This window comes from Sturnira hondurensis, unplaced genomic scaffold (assembly GCF_014824575.4).
Source record: "Sturnira hondurensis isolate 20B ecotype Veracruz unplaced genomic scaffold, ASM1482457v3 Scaffold0006693, whole genome shotgun sequence".
Taxonomy (NCBI): domain Eukaryota; kingdom Metazoa; phylum Chordata; class Mammalia; order Chiroptera; family Phyllostomidae; genus Sturnira; species Sturnira hondurensis.
In genome coordinates this window covers 592,298-606,650 of record NW_028079324.1, presented here as the reverse complement: position 1 = coordinate 606,650, position 14,353 = coordinate 592,298, and the positions used below count along the sequence as shown (strand labels likewise).

At 40.7% G+C, this 14,353-nt stretch overlaps 1 protein-coding gene across 1 annotated transcript in view; it reads left to right on the top strand.

The window, feature by feature from the left end:
• The window catches only part of DMD (dystrophin), a 1,607,686-nt gene that overhangs the window by 1,038,630 nt on the left and 554,703 nt on the right, over positions 1 to 14,353 (top strand). The window lies entirely within an intron of this gene.

The following is a 14,353-nucleotide window of genomic DNA, read 5'->3' as shown; positions in this document are numbered from 1 at the left end:
ACTTCCCCTCTAAAGATAAATAAATTAAAATCTTACAAAAAAAGGCGGTTCTTTTCCCATGGTAATGCTGCAGCAGCTTTGCTAAGTTGAGTAAGCGTGTATGTGTGGGTCTGCCCCTCAGTTCTCTATTCTCTGACGTTATATCTGTCCCTCAACTACTTCCACAACAGCTCAACGACAGTCATTTTTGAACAACTGTATTGAACTATAATCCACATGCCATGCCATTCACTCATTTCAAAGTGTACAATTTACTGGCTTTTTATTTTTTAAATCATCGTCTATAAATATATATATGTGAGAAGCGTCATTTTCATGATTTTAAGTGTACCATTCAGTGTCATTTATTACACTCACAGTGTGCAGCCGTCACCATCATCTTTTCCCATAACTTTTTCATCAGCCCAAACAGAAATTCTGTAACCATTAAGCAATGACTCCCCACCCCTTTCCCCATCAACCGCCCTCCCCAAAGCAACCTCTTACCTAATTTCTGTCTCTCTAATTTTACCAGTTCTAGACATTTCATATATGGACTCCTATGTATTTGTCCCTTCTGTGTCTAGATTATTGCACTTAACGTTTTCAAGGTTCATCCATGTTGTGCCCTGTACCAGAACTTTGTTCTTTTTCATGACTAATATTCTGCTGTATGCGTACGTACAATTGTTTTATTTTTTAAAATTGGTATCTGGTCATGTAAACCATCTAACTTTGTTGTTTTTAGTCCAGATTGCCTTTGTTATTTATGGTTCTTTGGCTTACCAAAAAAGAAGGAAATCTTGCCCTTTACGACAGCATGGATGGACCTGGAGAGCATTAGGCTAAATGAAATAAACCAGTTGGAGAAAGACAAGTACCATATGATCTCACTCCTGTGTGGAATCTAATGAACAAAATAAGCCAACAAACAAACTGGAAACAGACTCACAGACAGACAGCAGACCGGCAGCTGTCAGAGGGAAGAGGGTTTGCAGGTCTGTGTGGAAAAAGGTGAAGGGATTAAGCAAAATCAAAGAAAAACACTTCGTAGAGACAACAGCATGATAATGACCAGAGAAGGGGTGTGGGAGGAGGTAGGAGGGGGGAGAGGGGAGATGGAAGGAGACTTGACTTGGGGTGGTGAACACACGGTACGATATACATATGAGAGATTATAGAATTGTACACCTGAAACCTATGTAATTTTATTAACCAATGTCACCACGATAAATTCAACTGAAAAAAAGGAAAATAAAAAAAGCAAGTACATTTTAGAACCAACTTGTCAAATTTTATTAAAGCTTGTCGGGATATTAATTGGAATTCTGTTGAATCTGTAGATCAGTTAACATCTTTATAACACTGAGTCCTCTGCTCCTACATCTCCCTATTTATTTGTCTCTGTAAATGCCATTTTGGTAATATTACGCAGTTTTCAGTCCAGAGGACTTGCACATCTTTTATTAGATTGAATCCCAAACATCTGACATTGTGATCCTGTCATAAATGCAATTCATTAAAAATTTTATTGTCTTTTTGTTGCTGGTACATAAAACATAATAGATTTTTGTATATTAAGTAATCTCCCATGTCCTTGCTGAATTCACCTATGAATAGTTTATAGAATCCCTTGTATTTGGTTTATGTGTATAATCATTGTCATCAAATAGAGGTAGTTTCTTTCTTTTCAATCCTTATGATTTTATTTATTTACTTCTTGTGTAGACTAGGACCTCCAAAACAATGTGAATGGAAGTGGTGATCATTGGAGGTATTGACTCATTCTCTGGCTCAGGTGGAAAACTTTCAGGAATTCATCATTAAATAGGATGCTAGTTGTAGGATTCAGGGTAGGTCCTCTTAATCAGATAAGTTTCTCCTTATCAGACAAGTTCAATACCTATTATGAAATAGGTATTGAACACACTTCAGTACTATCTGTGCATGTATTAAAACAATTTTATGATTTTTCTCCTTTGTATGAACGTGGCAAATTATAGGTAGTGGTTTTGGAGTGTGAAACTGATCAGGGATTACTGAATGAATCCTATTGCCCTGATGCCTTGCACTTTTTGTAGATTGCTGGATTGAATTTTCTAATGTGTGGGTAAAGATTTTTATATCTTTGTTCATGTCAGAAAAATCGTGGTTTTTTGTAATATCCTCATGTTTGTAGCAATGTTAGAGTATTCTTATAAAACAAGTTGAGAGATACTCTCTGTTTTTTTGGAAAAAATTATTGAAGATTGATATTATTTCTCCTCATGGTGTTTCAAAGAATTCAGTTGGAAACCCACCTGGGCATGGAGTTATTTTTATATGGGAAATTTTTTGATAATTGGTTTTTTAGTGTCTTTCATAGAAATAGGATGGTTGGATTTTTCACATTTTGTGTGTGTCACTTTGGTAAGTTGTGTCTTCCAAGGAATTTGTCATTTTCTCTTTTGGGGCTGTAGACTTTGCTTACGGCTAGTGATCCTTAATAGATTTCAAAGATTTTGCTTATTTATTTTTAGAGAGATGGGGAAGGCAGGGAGAAAGAAAGGAAGTGAAACATCAATGTGTGGTTGCCTCTAGCATGCCCCCTACTGGGGAACTGGCCCGCAACCCAGGCATGTGCTCTGACTGGGAATCAAACCAGCAATGCTTTGGTTCACAGGCCTGCGCTCAATCCACTGAGCTACACCAGCCAGGACCGGATCCTTCATAGATTTACATGTAAGAATGAGAACATAGAAAGCACTAAGTACCTGGGTGGGTCTTGTTGACTGGAGTATTTTACTCTATGTGCTAAGACAAAGAGCTGACTGTTGCGGGAAGATGCCTTCAAATTCTGTAGGGCAGCGAGCTCCACTTTGAGGTGCCCACGCACCTCAAAGTTACCATGTTCAATTACATGTTCTTTCTAGTTACCATGTTCAGTTTTCTTTAGATAAGAATCACATACTTTTCATTTGGGTTTACTTTTATTTTCACTTGTAGGTAAGTGCTAAGGGAAGACCATTCATTATGTGATGGTTTTGAGGTAGGGGCCAATTTCCATCCACACACTTTCAGTGCTCCAATGTTAACCCACCTCTTAGCCAAGGTCAGATCCCCCTGTACCTAAGGCTGTTTCTCCCTTAACTCTCTATGTCCCCGGAGGAACTTTGCCCATAGGTGCTTTCGACCCTCCAAGGGTATTTTGAAATCTCTGATGCACTTTGGACCATAGTTTTGCTGCCTTATTGGGCGTATTTAATACCCGTTAACTTTGTCCTATTCAAAATACAATGCAAGTTGTAATCCTTTGAAGCAGTGGCAAAGCCATACCAAAGAGATAATGCAGAACTCTGATTTTCGTGTGGTATAAAATGGCACCATTGCCTCTGAAGAATTCTTGTTATTCGTCAGTATCCAACAAAATTGAGAGGCATGAAGAAGTTATACTGAGAAAAGTTTCTGTACCTAGGTGATTTGCAAAGAAAATAAAGTGACTTTATTTGGGATTGTGTCAGGTCATTTATTATATTTTTAAATTGATGATGCTGAAGTTCTTGTAATGGATCATTTACATGACCGATCAAAAATTTATGAACTGGAAAGAACCAATCTTTGACATTAAGATCAAAATGTGAATTTAGGTCCCTATAATCCAAGCAACTAAGTATTTGAAAAAATCCCTTTTATTTTTATATATCAACACCTCCTTTCAGTTACAGGCATAGTCAGAGTAACACAGTTTAAGATGATGTTTTTTTTACTGCTGAAAATGTAAAGTTTCTTGTTTTAACTATTTGAAAACAGCCATGTAAAAATACAGACACTTGCAGGGATCTGTTTTCTTAGTAATTAATTTTTCTAGCCACAAAATGATACAAATAAAATTATTCCTCGCAGAAAGAAAGCAAGGAGTGATACCCCAAACTGCTTCACAATATCTCAGTACATTTCAATATTATGAAAGTGAATGCAAAATGTATAATTCTACAAAATGTGAGAGAACTGTCTGAGACACACAATAGCAGCTTTGTGAATAGTAAAACATAAGTCAAGCATAAAAATAAAATTTTTGTGGAAGAAAAGTAAAACCAGGACTATGAACACTGAGACTTATGTTACCAGATCATCCATAATATCTGGCTTCCATCCCCAAGTTATTTCAATGCTATATTTTTGCCACCAAATGTCTTCAAATTTGGGATCTTATCCATTAGCCAAATTCAAAATGACTTGTTTCTTCTCAATCTCTATCTGTTGCCCCTGTACCTATCGGTTTACATTTAGAAGGAAAAATGATCAGTGCCAGATTGAGATCAGTACCGAAGTTAGTAAGTTTACAATAAAGTGAGAAGTGATGGCCAAGGTCAACAGATGCTCTTGATCCCCATGAGTCCTCAAGTATGGAGTCATTAGATGACAGAAGGAATAATGAGGTCCCCTCCCCTCTATTCTCCAGCCCCATCCTCCATCCAAATGCTGGCGTGGGTGGTCTAATGCTACTAGTAGGTCGTAGTTGCTGAGGTACAAATAAGCCAGTTCCTTAATACGTAGCATCTACGTAGATGTTCTACTATCACAATCTCCGGTGTCAGGTCCCACGGCTAACTCTAATATGCTATATCCTGCGTATTCACCCAGTTTTCCGATTACTTTGGCACCTTCGTATTTCAGTACTCAATAGGTTTCAGGTGTACAGTACAGCGGTCAGACCATCATATGCGTCATAAAGTGTGTTTTATTGGTTTGTATTTTGGAATCATGCCGTATACTTCATTGAAAAGATACCTGCGAACCAGACGACAGTGGTTCGATTCCCAGTCAGGGCACATTCCTGGGTTGCAGGCCAGTTCCCAGCAGGGGCCAGTTCCCAGCATGGGATGCAGGAGAAGCAACCATACATTGATGTTTCTCTTCCTCTCTCCTTCCCTTCCCCTCTAAAGATAAATAAAATATTTTTTTAAAAAAAGATGGAACATCTTTATTTTGTAGACTCATAGAATTATTCAGATGAAAGGAGCCTAATGAAGCTAAATTACTCTGACATCTTCAAGATTAGGACACTGAGCCATAGGAAGGCTATGTGATATATTTGAGAATACGCTGCCCTCTATTTAAATACGTTATTTGAAAATAATGGCTCTTTGTCAATTTTTTGTGAAGCCCATGATTATTCTGTGGATAATAAGCCAGAAACAAAGAAAAACAGTTTCCCATTGTATTCCATTGGCCCTTTCAATGTAAAAACTGGGATTTCTTTTCATTTAAAGCAACTATGAGAGTTTCTGCTTTACTTCTTGCCCTTTTTGAAAAACTGGATGCTATGTTTTCAAGTTCTTTTTCCAAACTTTCTTTACCTGAATAGAACATTTGAGATTATGTAATATAAGAAAGGATCTTTTTGTATTTCAGAACTAGTTTTATATTTATATATACTATTTATGTATACATATACTCTTTTTGATGTTAAGTAACTTTACAGACAAAATATATTATACATTCCAATCAGTCATAAAAAAATATTTTTTTATTTTGTTGAATAGCTTTAAATTCTTTCATCACATTTTATCCTTTATTTGAAAATGGTAAATGACTAGTTTGTTAATGCCTAAACAGTATAAAATAGTGCATATAAAGGCCAAAACATTTTATAAACACAAATAAGACATTTTGCTAGGAAGTGAATTTCAGTCAAGTGCAAATTAATTTTAAAAAATCGGATCTACTTTACCTAGGAAAAATTAGGTTTAAAAACATAGTATATATAGCAAACTATTAATATAAGAATAACCTTTACAATATTGATAATAGTGCAGGGATTGTTTCCAAACTAGATCACAAAATATATATTATGAGAGTAAAAGCCTATTGAAATTCAGAGGCCAGACTATTTTCTATAATATACAAATGACTGTATCTAAATGATCAGAAATCGAATTCATTTTGTATTAACCTCTCATTATTTTACATCTACATATCTATCCAAGGAGTAAACACTTTAGATTTGTTCTTTTCATTTGTGTGTAGTTAGTAAACATTTGCCATGTATTGCCAGTCCTTATTAGTCATTACTATAAATATGGAGAGTAAAAGTGGGAAAATTAGTCCTGGCCGGAGGGCAGAGTTGGTTGGTGTGCCATCACATAAGGGACCAAAAGGTTGCAGGTTCAATTCCTGGTCAGGACACATACCTAGGTTGAAGGTTCAATCCCTTGTTGGGGTGCATATGAGAGGCAACCAATTGATGTTTGTCTCTCGCATCGATGTTTGACTCTCTCTTTCTGTCTCTCTAAAATCAATATCCGTCTAATTTTAAATTTAATGAAAATAGCCTTATCTAATTTAAAATACCCTCAGGTGAGGATATTTTTTAAAGTGAGAAAATTAAATTAAGCTAAAGCTTCACTTTTTTACTCCTTGTTCAAAAATGGACATTTGCTCTAATAGGTTACTGTCCAGTCAAATTCCATGATTAATAGCTTGCTCTGGTAGTGACCGTCCGACCCTGCCCTTAGTGTTAATTACTACTGTTTAAAACTAAAGTGAAGAATCTTTACAGGAGATGCAAGAAAACGGCGTTTACTTATTTACTATGAAGGCATACAGCCTGCTGTCTTTTCAAAATCCTTCACTTTGGAAATTTCCTTTATGTATTTGATAACTACGTCATAATATTTACTCATTCGTGAAATCATTTATTCCACAAACACGTAACGAGTGACCACTGTGTGCCACGTGCTATTGTAAGCATACTGTAATGAGCTCCCACCCTTGCTCTATTTAAAGGGCATTCCGAATGACACACGGCCTGGCACTGTACCTATTCATATCTCTCATGTATAGATGCTAAATAATTTGAGGCTGAGCATTGAGGAGGCGAGCAGTAATCAAAAGTTTAGCACATAAGCATCCTTGACTTTGCCTCCTATCATTTCACATTGAGATGGGGATCATGGCTACTAGCTGGAGTGTCATGAGCACATCTCAATTTGCTCTGGCAGTCCTGGCTTTGCCTGGTATTCCATCATCATTTTTAATATCTCCCTCTTTCACTCTCATGAGTGTTCTACTTTAAAATATTAAAGTTATATACACATTTATACACACACACACACACACACACACACGGTCTGTCCAGAAGGTATCCAGCCATGTGCTATGAAAAATAGAGACATTTATTGAAGAAGATACAAGATACCAGAAACATTGTACGTAGCACAGTGATGCCTCAGTCCCCTCCAAAGTAGGCACCCTGGGACCTCACACGCAGTTCTCCCAGCCTCCATCAGCTGCCCTGTCATATTCTCCTGGATCTCGTCAACAGTCAGAAATCTCTTCCCTTTCAAAGGTGATTTTAGTTTGGGGGAAAGCCATAACCAGAAATGGCAGGGTGCCACATATGAGCTGTAGGGGGCCTGAGTCACCTGGCCGATTTGATGTTTCATCAAAAAACTCTGCACAAGACATGATGCATGAGTGAGTATGTTATCATGATGAAGCTGCCGATCACCAGTTGCCCACAGCTGCAGCCTTCTGAATCATGGAGGAATGTTCCAGCTTCACACAAAATTAGACGCACATCCATTGTTCTACTTGCTCAGTGATTTTTGAATGCAATAGCCACACAGGACACATGTTCACTCGACAGTGTCGACTGCCCCCATGACTAGTACAGTGAAGTCGTCATTGTTCATGCGTGCTCATTCCAGTCTACATCGATGCTGCACAAACCATTCTTGTTATATTAACAATGGCAGGAGTTTTTTTGGACAGACCTCATATTTATGTGTATAATCCTGTTAGTTCTAATATAACCCAGCTCCCTGGTGGGTAAGCTGAGCAGGATGCTGCTGTCGCTCTCCTGATCCTTCAGTGAAGCTGAGAAGTTAGGACTGTCTGGGAAACCTGGTTGCCATTACTACCAAATGAATCACTTTTTAATGAGAGTAAGTTTATAATAATGATATGTGGTTTTCAATTTTCCAACCTATTGAGATGTTAGGCAATGCAAAGGATATGGCTGAGACCTTTTACAACCCCCCCCCCCCAAATTAAACAGGAATTGTGAGAAGGCAATTTATCCTGGAGCTTAAGAGTGAAACTTATGGATTACAGATTCTGCCTCATTATTTGCTGTGTGGTCCTTGACCTACCCTGTCCACACTTCCATTATAACAATCACAAAATTCAGGTAGTAATAAAACATACTGTACAGGTTGTGGTGAAAATTCCATGACCTAGGGCATGAGAATTGCCAAACACAGTGTCTGGCACATTGTAATTGGTCAAAAATGTTAGCTTTAATTTAAAATATTGGGGATAATGTTGAAATGGGGAAACACAAAGACCAAGCACAAAATTGTTGCAGAGTCAACTTCTTTCTTTTTATTGTGGTACAAGCACTTAACATGAGATCTACCCTCTTAACCAGTCTTTAAGTGCACAATACAATATTATTAACCATAGGCACTGTGTTGTACAGTGGATCTCCAAAAGTGTTTCATCTTCCATCACCAAAACTCTACACCCATTGGACAACTCCCACTTCCTTCTCTCCCTTGTCCTGGGAACCAGCATTCTACTCTCTATCAATATTATTTTTTACTCTTCTAGTTACAAGTGGAATCGTGCAGTATTGTCCTTCTGTGACTAGCTTTTTTCGCTTTTCACTTAGCATGATGTCCTCCAGGTAGATCCATATTCTTGCAGATGGCAGGGCTTCCTTGCTTTTGAGGGCTGAAAAAAATTCACCATATCCATCAAACAGTTATCAATATGGCTCTTGGGGAGAAAGAAATAAGTTCCTTGGGTGCCATCGTGAATCCAGGAGCTGAAAGAGGGAAGGAGGTTTAGAGGTACCAGGACCCCCAAAGGGGCATACTGGCTGGTCACCAAGGGTGTCCTGTCGGTGCTCCTTCAGCCTCTGATTCCATTATTCCTATTATCTATGAGCAGCTAGGGCTTCCCATAAAATGTGTAGGAAGGTGATGGGTTTTTCTCCTTGCCTTGGCTATGAGGTCCAAGTTGTCCATCATTGCTTTCAAACACCAACACGTTTTAAGTATAAGCGTGATTTAAAATGACTTGTTCAGTCCTGAGTGTCTTTGTGATCAATCTACTCACCCAACCTAAGTCAAAACTACTGACAAAGTGTAATTGAACTTGTCATCCACGCTCCTTTCCCACCCCTCCATTTTTGGTGTGGGTTTCCCCCATTTTGGGGGAGTGGTGAGGAACTGTTTGTGGAAAGTTCCCTTGGAGCCAGATGTTCTATGAGGAAACCTTAACCTAACAACTAACTCATTTGTTCATTTCAATGAAATGGTATTTTTAAAAATATGAGCAAACACAAAGCCAACACACATTGTAAAATGTGACATGTATGCAGCAAGTCATTTCCACATTAAAACTATACTTTTCCCATATCTGTATATAGGAGCACATTCCATACCCTGATAATGTATACTCAGGATGAAAAGTTGTCATTTGCAGATGCTGTGGCCCAGACTGTATCTAAACAGCGAAACTAACTTCAGATTAAAAACAGATACCACTGTTCTTGGCAAAGTTCCCTCCCTGTTCACAATGAATTTCAAATGCAGAAAAGTATAATGATGAGGAAAAGAGGAGACAAAAATTTCATAACTCTGACCTTTAGCGTAACATTTTTGAAGTGGAGTCGTTTATTAACACAACGATGTTTGCCCTATAGCAGGGAATTTTAGAAAGGAGAAGAGATGATGCAATAAAAAGAGGTCTCGCTAATATGAAAATGTGTGTCTTCTGTTTCCATGGTTCCTGGGCTTTGGAGTGACTAGATTGTGTCGTGTCAACGCTGAGACCACAGGGGCCACCTGTCTAATGATTTAGGAATCTCGAAATGCCATTAAGTGGAGGCCTTCACAGGCTAACTCCTTAAACTGAGGTCAAATAACAAATGAAGATTAAAGCTGTTCTTAAGAGCATGGATTGTGAAGTCTAACCCAATTTCCTTTATTACCTCGTGTGCCAAGCGGCTATGGAATGCAAACTCTATACCGCAGTGCCGTGTGGATGAAAGGTCAGAATCATACCAAAAATGAACTTTCCTGTCCCATCTCGATATATGTGCGGCGAAATGGGTGAGATTATGTCTGGACCTCAAAGAACTGAACCCCGAGCCCTGACTACTGTATGTATGGCCATCTGACCTCTAGTGCTTCACTCCCTGGGCAGGAGGCGCCGCGTGCTGGGCTGGTTGATGTATTCCGTTTTTGTCGTCGACCCCCTGCCAGGGCTTAGAACCGATCTGTAATGGGTTTCTTAGCTTTTATTGTGTAGAAAATGGATTGATAGATTAGGCCTGGGGCCAGTGAACCGTGGAACCCCAGGTTTGTGGGAAAGACTTTATCACCCTTTGATGTTATTTCTGTCTCGTGTCAGCCAAGAAAGATGAGCTAGATTATCCGAGAGTAAGCTGGGTGCCTAAATCAGCCTCCTCCTCATTTATCCACCTGATAGTTCAGGGCAAGGCCACTGCGTGGGTTATGAAGGGTCTGATGAGTGCCTGATGGGCACGATCTGTTTTGCCGCCTTTTCAGGTGCATACTGATATTCGAGCTAATTACAAGGCATGGAAGAGACAGTTGCAGTGTTTGTCACTTGAGAAAAATCAATCTGTCTTTGCTGTAGAAGTAAAGGTATTTGAACTGAACGGAAGGGCGCAGGTATAATTTGTGGACATTTTCAGTCATCACCGGGAAAAGTATAGTCCGTCTTTGGCACGGTTGGCTAAGTGTGTGGAGCAAAAGAGATAGACCAGGAAATGGGCCAGAAACCAAAGTCATTGCAAGGATATTTCCAGAGAACTCCATTTGTCCTGATAGTAGCGATCTGTAGGCAACCTGTGACTGATGATTATACCTTAAACGTGGTCTAAAAATAAATTTCTTATGAAGGTGACACATTCCGCCTGTTCATGATGTGGGTTACATCAACAGTTTCGATTGGGGCCATAATTCTTGGGCTTAGACTTTTATGAGAGAATGAAAGTCTGCCACTCAATCCCAGTCTAAATGGCTGTCATGGAGATTGCTCTTGTTTTTGCTACAACTGTCCTTACAAGTTCAGGACGAATGCAGTTATCGCCTTGGGTCGAAGCTGCTTGGTTGTCCTGTTGGCATTGTGGCATGCATGTTCTGGCCGGGGTCACTGGTGATGCCGGGGGCGGGAGAGAGTAAACTGAATGTTCAGGTGCTCCGTGCAGGGGTCCCCAACCTCGCTCCTCCCACTCCGTGGATGCCTTCACATTACTGCCTGAGCTCCACCTCCTGTCCCTCTCACCCCTACCCCATCCATGGGAAAATTGTCTTCCATGAAAACAGTCCCTGGTGCCCAAAAGGTTGGGGACTCCTGCTAGGTACCCATTCCCTGGTGACAAATAACAGACAACCTAGAAAACAGAAAAGTTCATAGAAAGGACCCTTTATGTGTAAGATTTTTATAGGGTTTGAGAACAGATGAAAACAGTTTTGAAATACTAAAATGATGAAGGAAGGTGACCTTACCATCTTCAATGGTTTCTAGTGGCCCCCAAATGCGGTGGGATTAAGGGATCACATCAGCGTTTTTAAGATACCTCTTTCCAGTTTCTTCATATGTGGTTACTTCTGACTGTGACCTCAAATACTATCGTGATTTGGGTACAGTCTGTCTCTGCCCCGTCTCCCCCTGCCCCCACTTCATTTCAGTACTAAAAAGGTCACTACACTTGAGGTTAACAACTCTCTCCCAACACAGGTTCACCACACAGTAGCTCATAACTATAGGCCATTTAGTTTCATCTTTTTGGCTTCTCTTTCCTTATTTTCACAATGCTGATGCATTATGAGACACATTTGCTGACCACCACCACTCCCCACCCCCCAACCTGGGTTTAATGAGGAACTAAGGACACAGTAGATACTATGAGGAGCTACCTCATGGTTCCTATTACAAGGTGTAGGTATCGTAAATTCTAATACAGTGGGAAGGAAGAAAGGATCTGCCTGCCAGAAAGCATTTCTCAGCCCTTAATGTGCCCTCGAAGCACTTCAGGATTTCACTGAAATGAGGTTTCTGATTCAGTGGGTCTGGCGTAGGGTCTGAGACTCAGCATTCCCAACTTGTCAGGCGATGCCACTGCTTGCGGCCTTGGTCCACACTTTCATTGGTAAGGCTACACACGGTGGCTGGCAGGTGTCCGTGTGTGAGTTGACTGCAAGTTCCATTCGTTGGCATATTCACGCAGTGTCCCCTGAGATAACAATGAGGCTTTCTCTGAAAACTTTTGTCTCCCGGTATGTGTGGAGCACATCCATCAAACAGCAGAGGATACGCATTCAACTTGGACAGAGCACAGGAGCCCATTTGTCTTATTTATGCTTGTGAAACATGGCCCTCTTCGGGATGCATAACCCAGATATGCCCTTGTCGTCTACCCTGTGTTCTCATTTCTATTCCAGTGCCTTTCCTTCCTATGCTGGATGTCACCAGAGGCTGGGCTCTTCCCCACCTTATTTCCTAGGCTTGCCCGCCCACCAGCTTCCAGGGAGATTTAGCCAGTGGGAGGTATTGGCAGCAGCCTGGAGCAGGGCAAATCCAAGAAATCCTTGGATCTCTTCCCCTCCTTCACTGCTTTGGGCACTGGCTGATATAGACTATGAAGCCAATAAATATTCGCTGCTATCAAGTCTTTTCGTAATGATCCCCTGAAATCCTATCTTTAATGATTACCTCCACGAGGGTGCTATGAATTTTTGTACAGGTGCCTTTGCAAAGTCTTGAGCCTTCTTCCCTTAGTCACACATTTAAAAAATCAGCATTTTGAAGATATTAGTAGCATTATTTAAGAACTTTGGCCCTGGCTGGTGTGCCTCAGTGGATTGAGTGCCTGCGTAGCAAGAGGTTGCTGGCTCCATTCCCAGTCGGGGCACATGCCTGGGTTACGGGCCAGGTCCCCAGTAGGCGGTGTGCGAGAGGCAACCACACATTGGTGTTTCTCTCCTGCTCTTCCTTCCTTCCCCTCTAAACATAAATAAATAAAATCTTCTTTTTTTAAAAAAAAAAAAAAAAGAACTCTGAACCAAGCCTTACACCCATTTCTGGCCTTCCTCTAGATAACAGTTTCTACTGTTTCAAAAGTGTTAGGTAGCAATTCCCCTGAAACTTACACTGACTTGAAATGATAACCATTTATACTTGCACAGTCTGTCAGTCAGCTGGGCTGTTCTGCTGATAGAGCCAAAGCTCAGAGGACTTGGCTAGGGCTCGCATACATTTTCGGTCAGCTGACGGGCTGGCGGGGGGCTGACATGAATTCCGGAAGACATGACGCACTGGGGCTGCCACAGGACGGCCTGCAACACGTCCCTTACCAGCCATGTGGCCTCTCTGGGTCTCGGTTTCCTCACCTGATTATAGGAGACAAATGGTGCTGCAAGACCTGACCGAGATATAACACATGTTGCCTTAGCGTTGTGCCTGGTACAAAGTAAACCTGCAAGAAGAATTAGCTATTATTCTTTTTTTTTCACTATTGTTCCTAGAGAGCTGAAAAAAATAAAATAGATTTCCAGACAGTAACAAAACTCTACAAAAAATAATACATTATAATCTACGTTCATCTAGCTCCCCTTCAAGCCCTTCAGATGCGCAATGAGTGTCCATGCCAGCTGTGTCCTGGAACCGCTGACACACTCCCCTGCAATGCCCGACTGGCTCTAACAGGGGCCTCTACGAGTCACAAAATCCCAGGCACACAGTCCTTAGACCTGTTTGGCAGATGCTGAGAATTCAGCAAGGGCAAACATTCCTTGGGGACTTTTTTCCCAGCCCATGATTTTCAGACCCCCTGTAACACAGCTCTGGGTATCTTCCAACATTTTCTCCCACGTGTTAGCTTCACTCAGGCTACCATCGGAGTGAGACCACCCAATGCCCCTCCCATTTCTTCTGGGTTCTTCCTTGCCTTCCTGCCCTGCCTGGTCCACGTAGAACGTCTACCTTCTTTCCTCCTCCGTTACACCACAAATCTTCAAGTCTGACAGCTCCTTTATGCTCACAGGAATCCCGGGAAAATCCATCTTGTCTTCCTGTTACCTTCAAACCTGCAGCAGGATTTCTCTTACTACATTCATTACTTTCCACGTCCTGTGTGCCAGGCAGTTTGGGCCATTCCTTCATTTCTTTATACATCCATGCCAAGTGTGTGCTAGACTGTCCAGCACAAAACTTCACTTCATCCCATGTTTAAGGGAGTTAGAGAACCAGCTGTGTGAGATAACGAAAGACAGCATTTATTGATAGTTTACTGCATGGATAGCAAACACAAGGCCCACGGGCTGAATCCGACCCTCCACCTTGTTTTATCTGG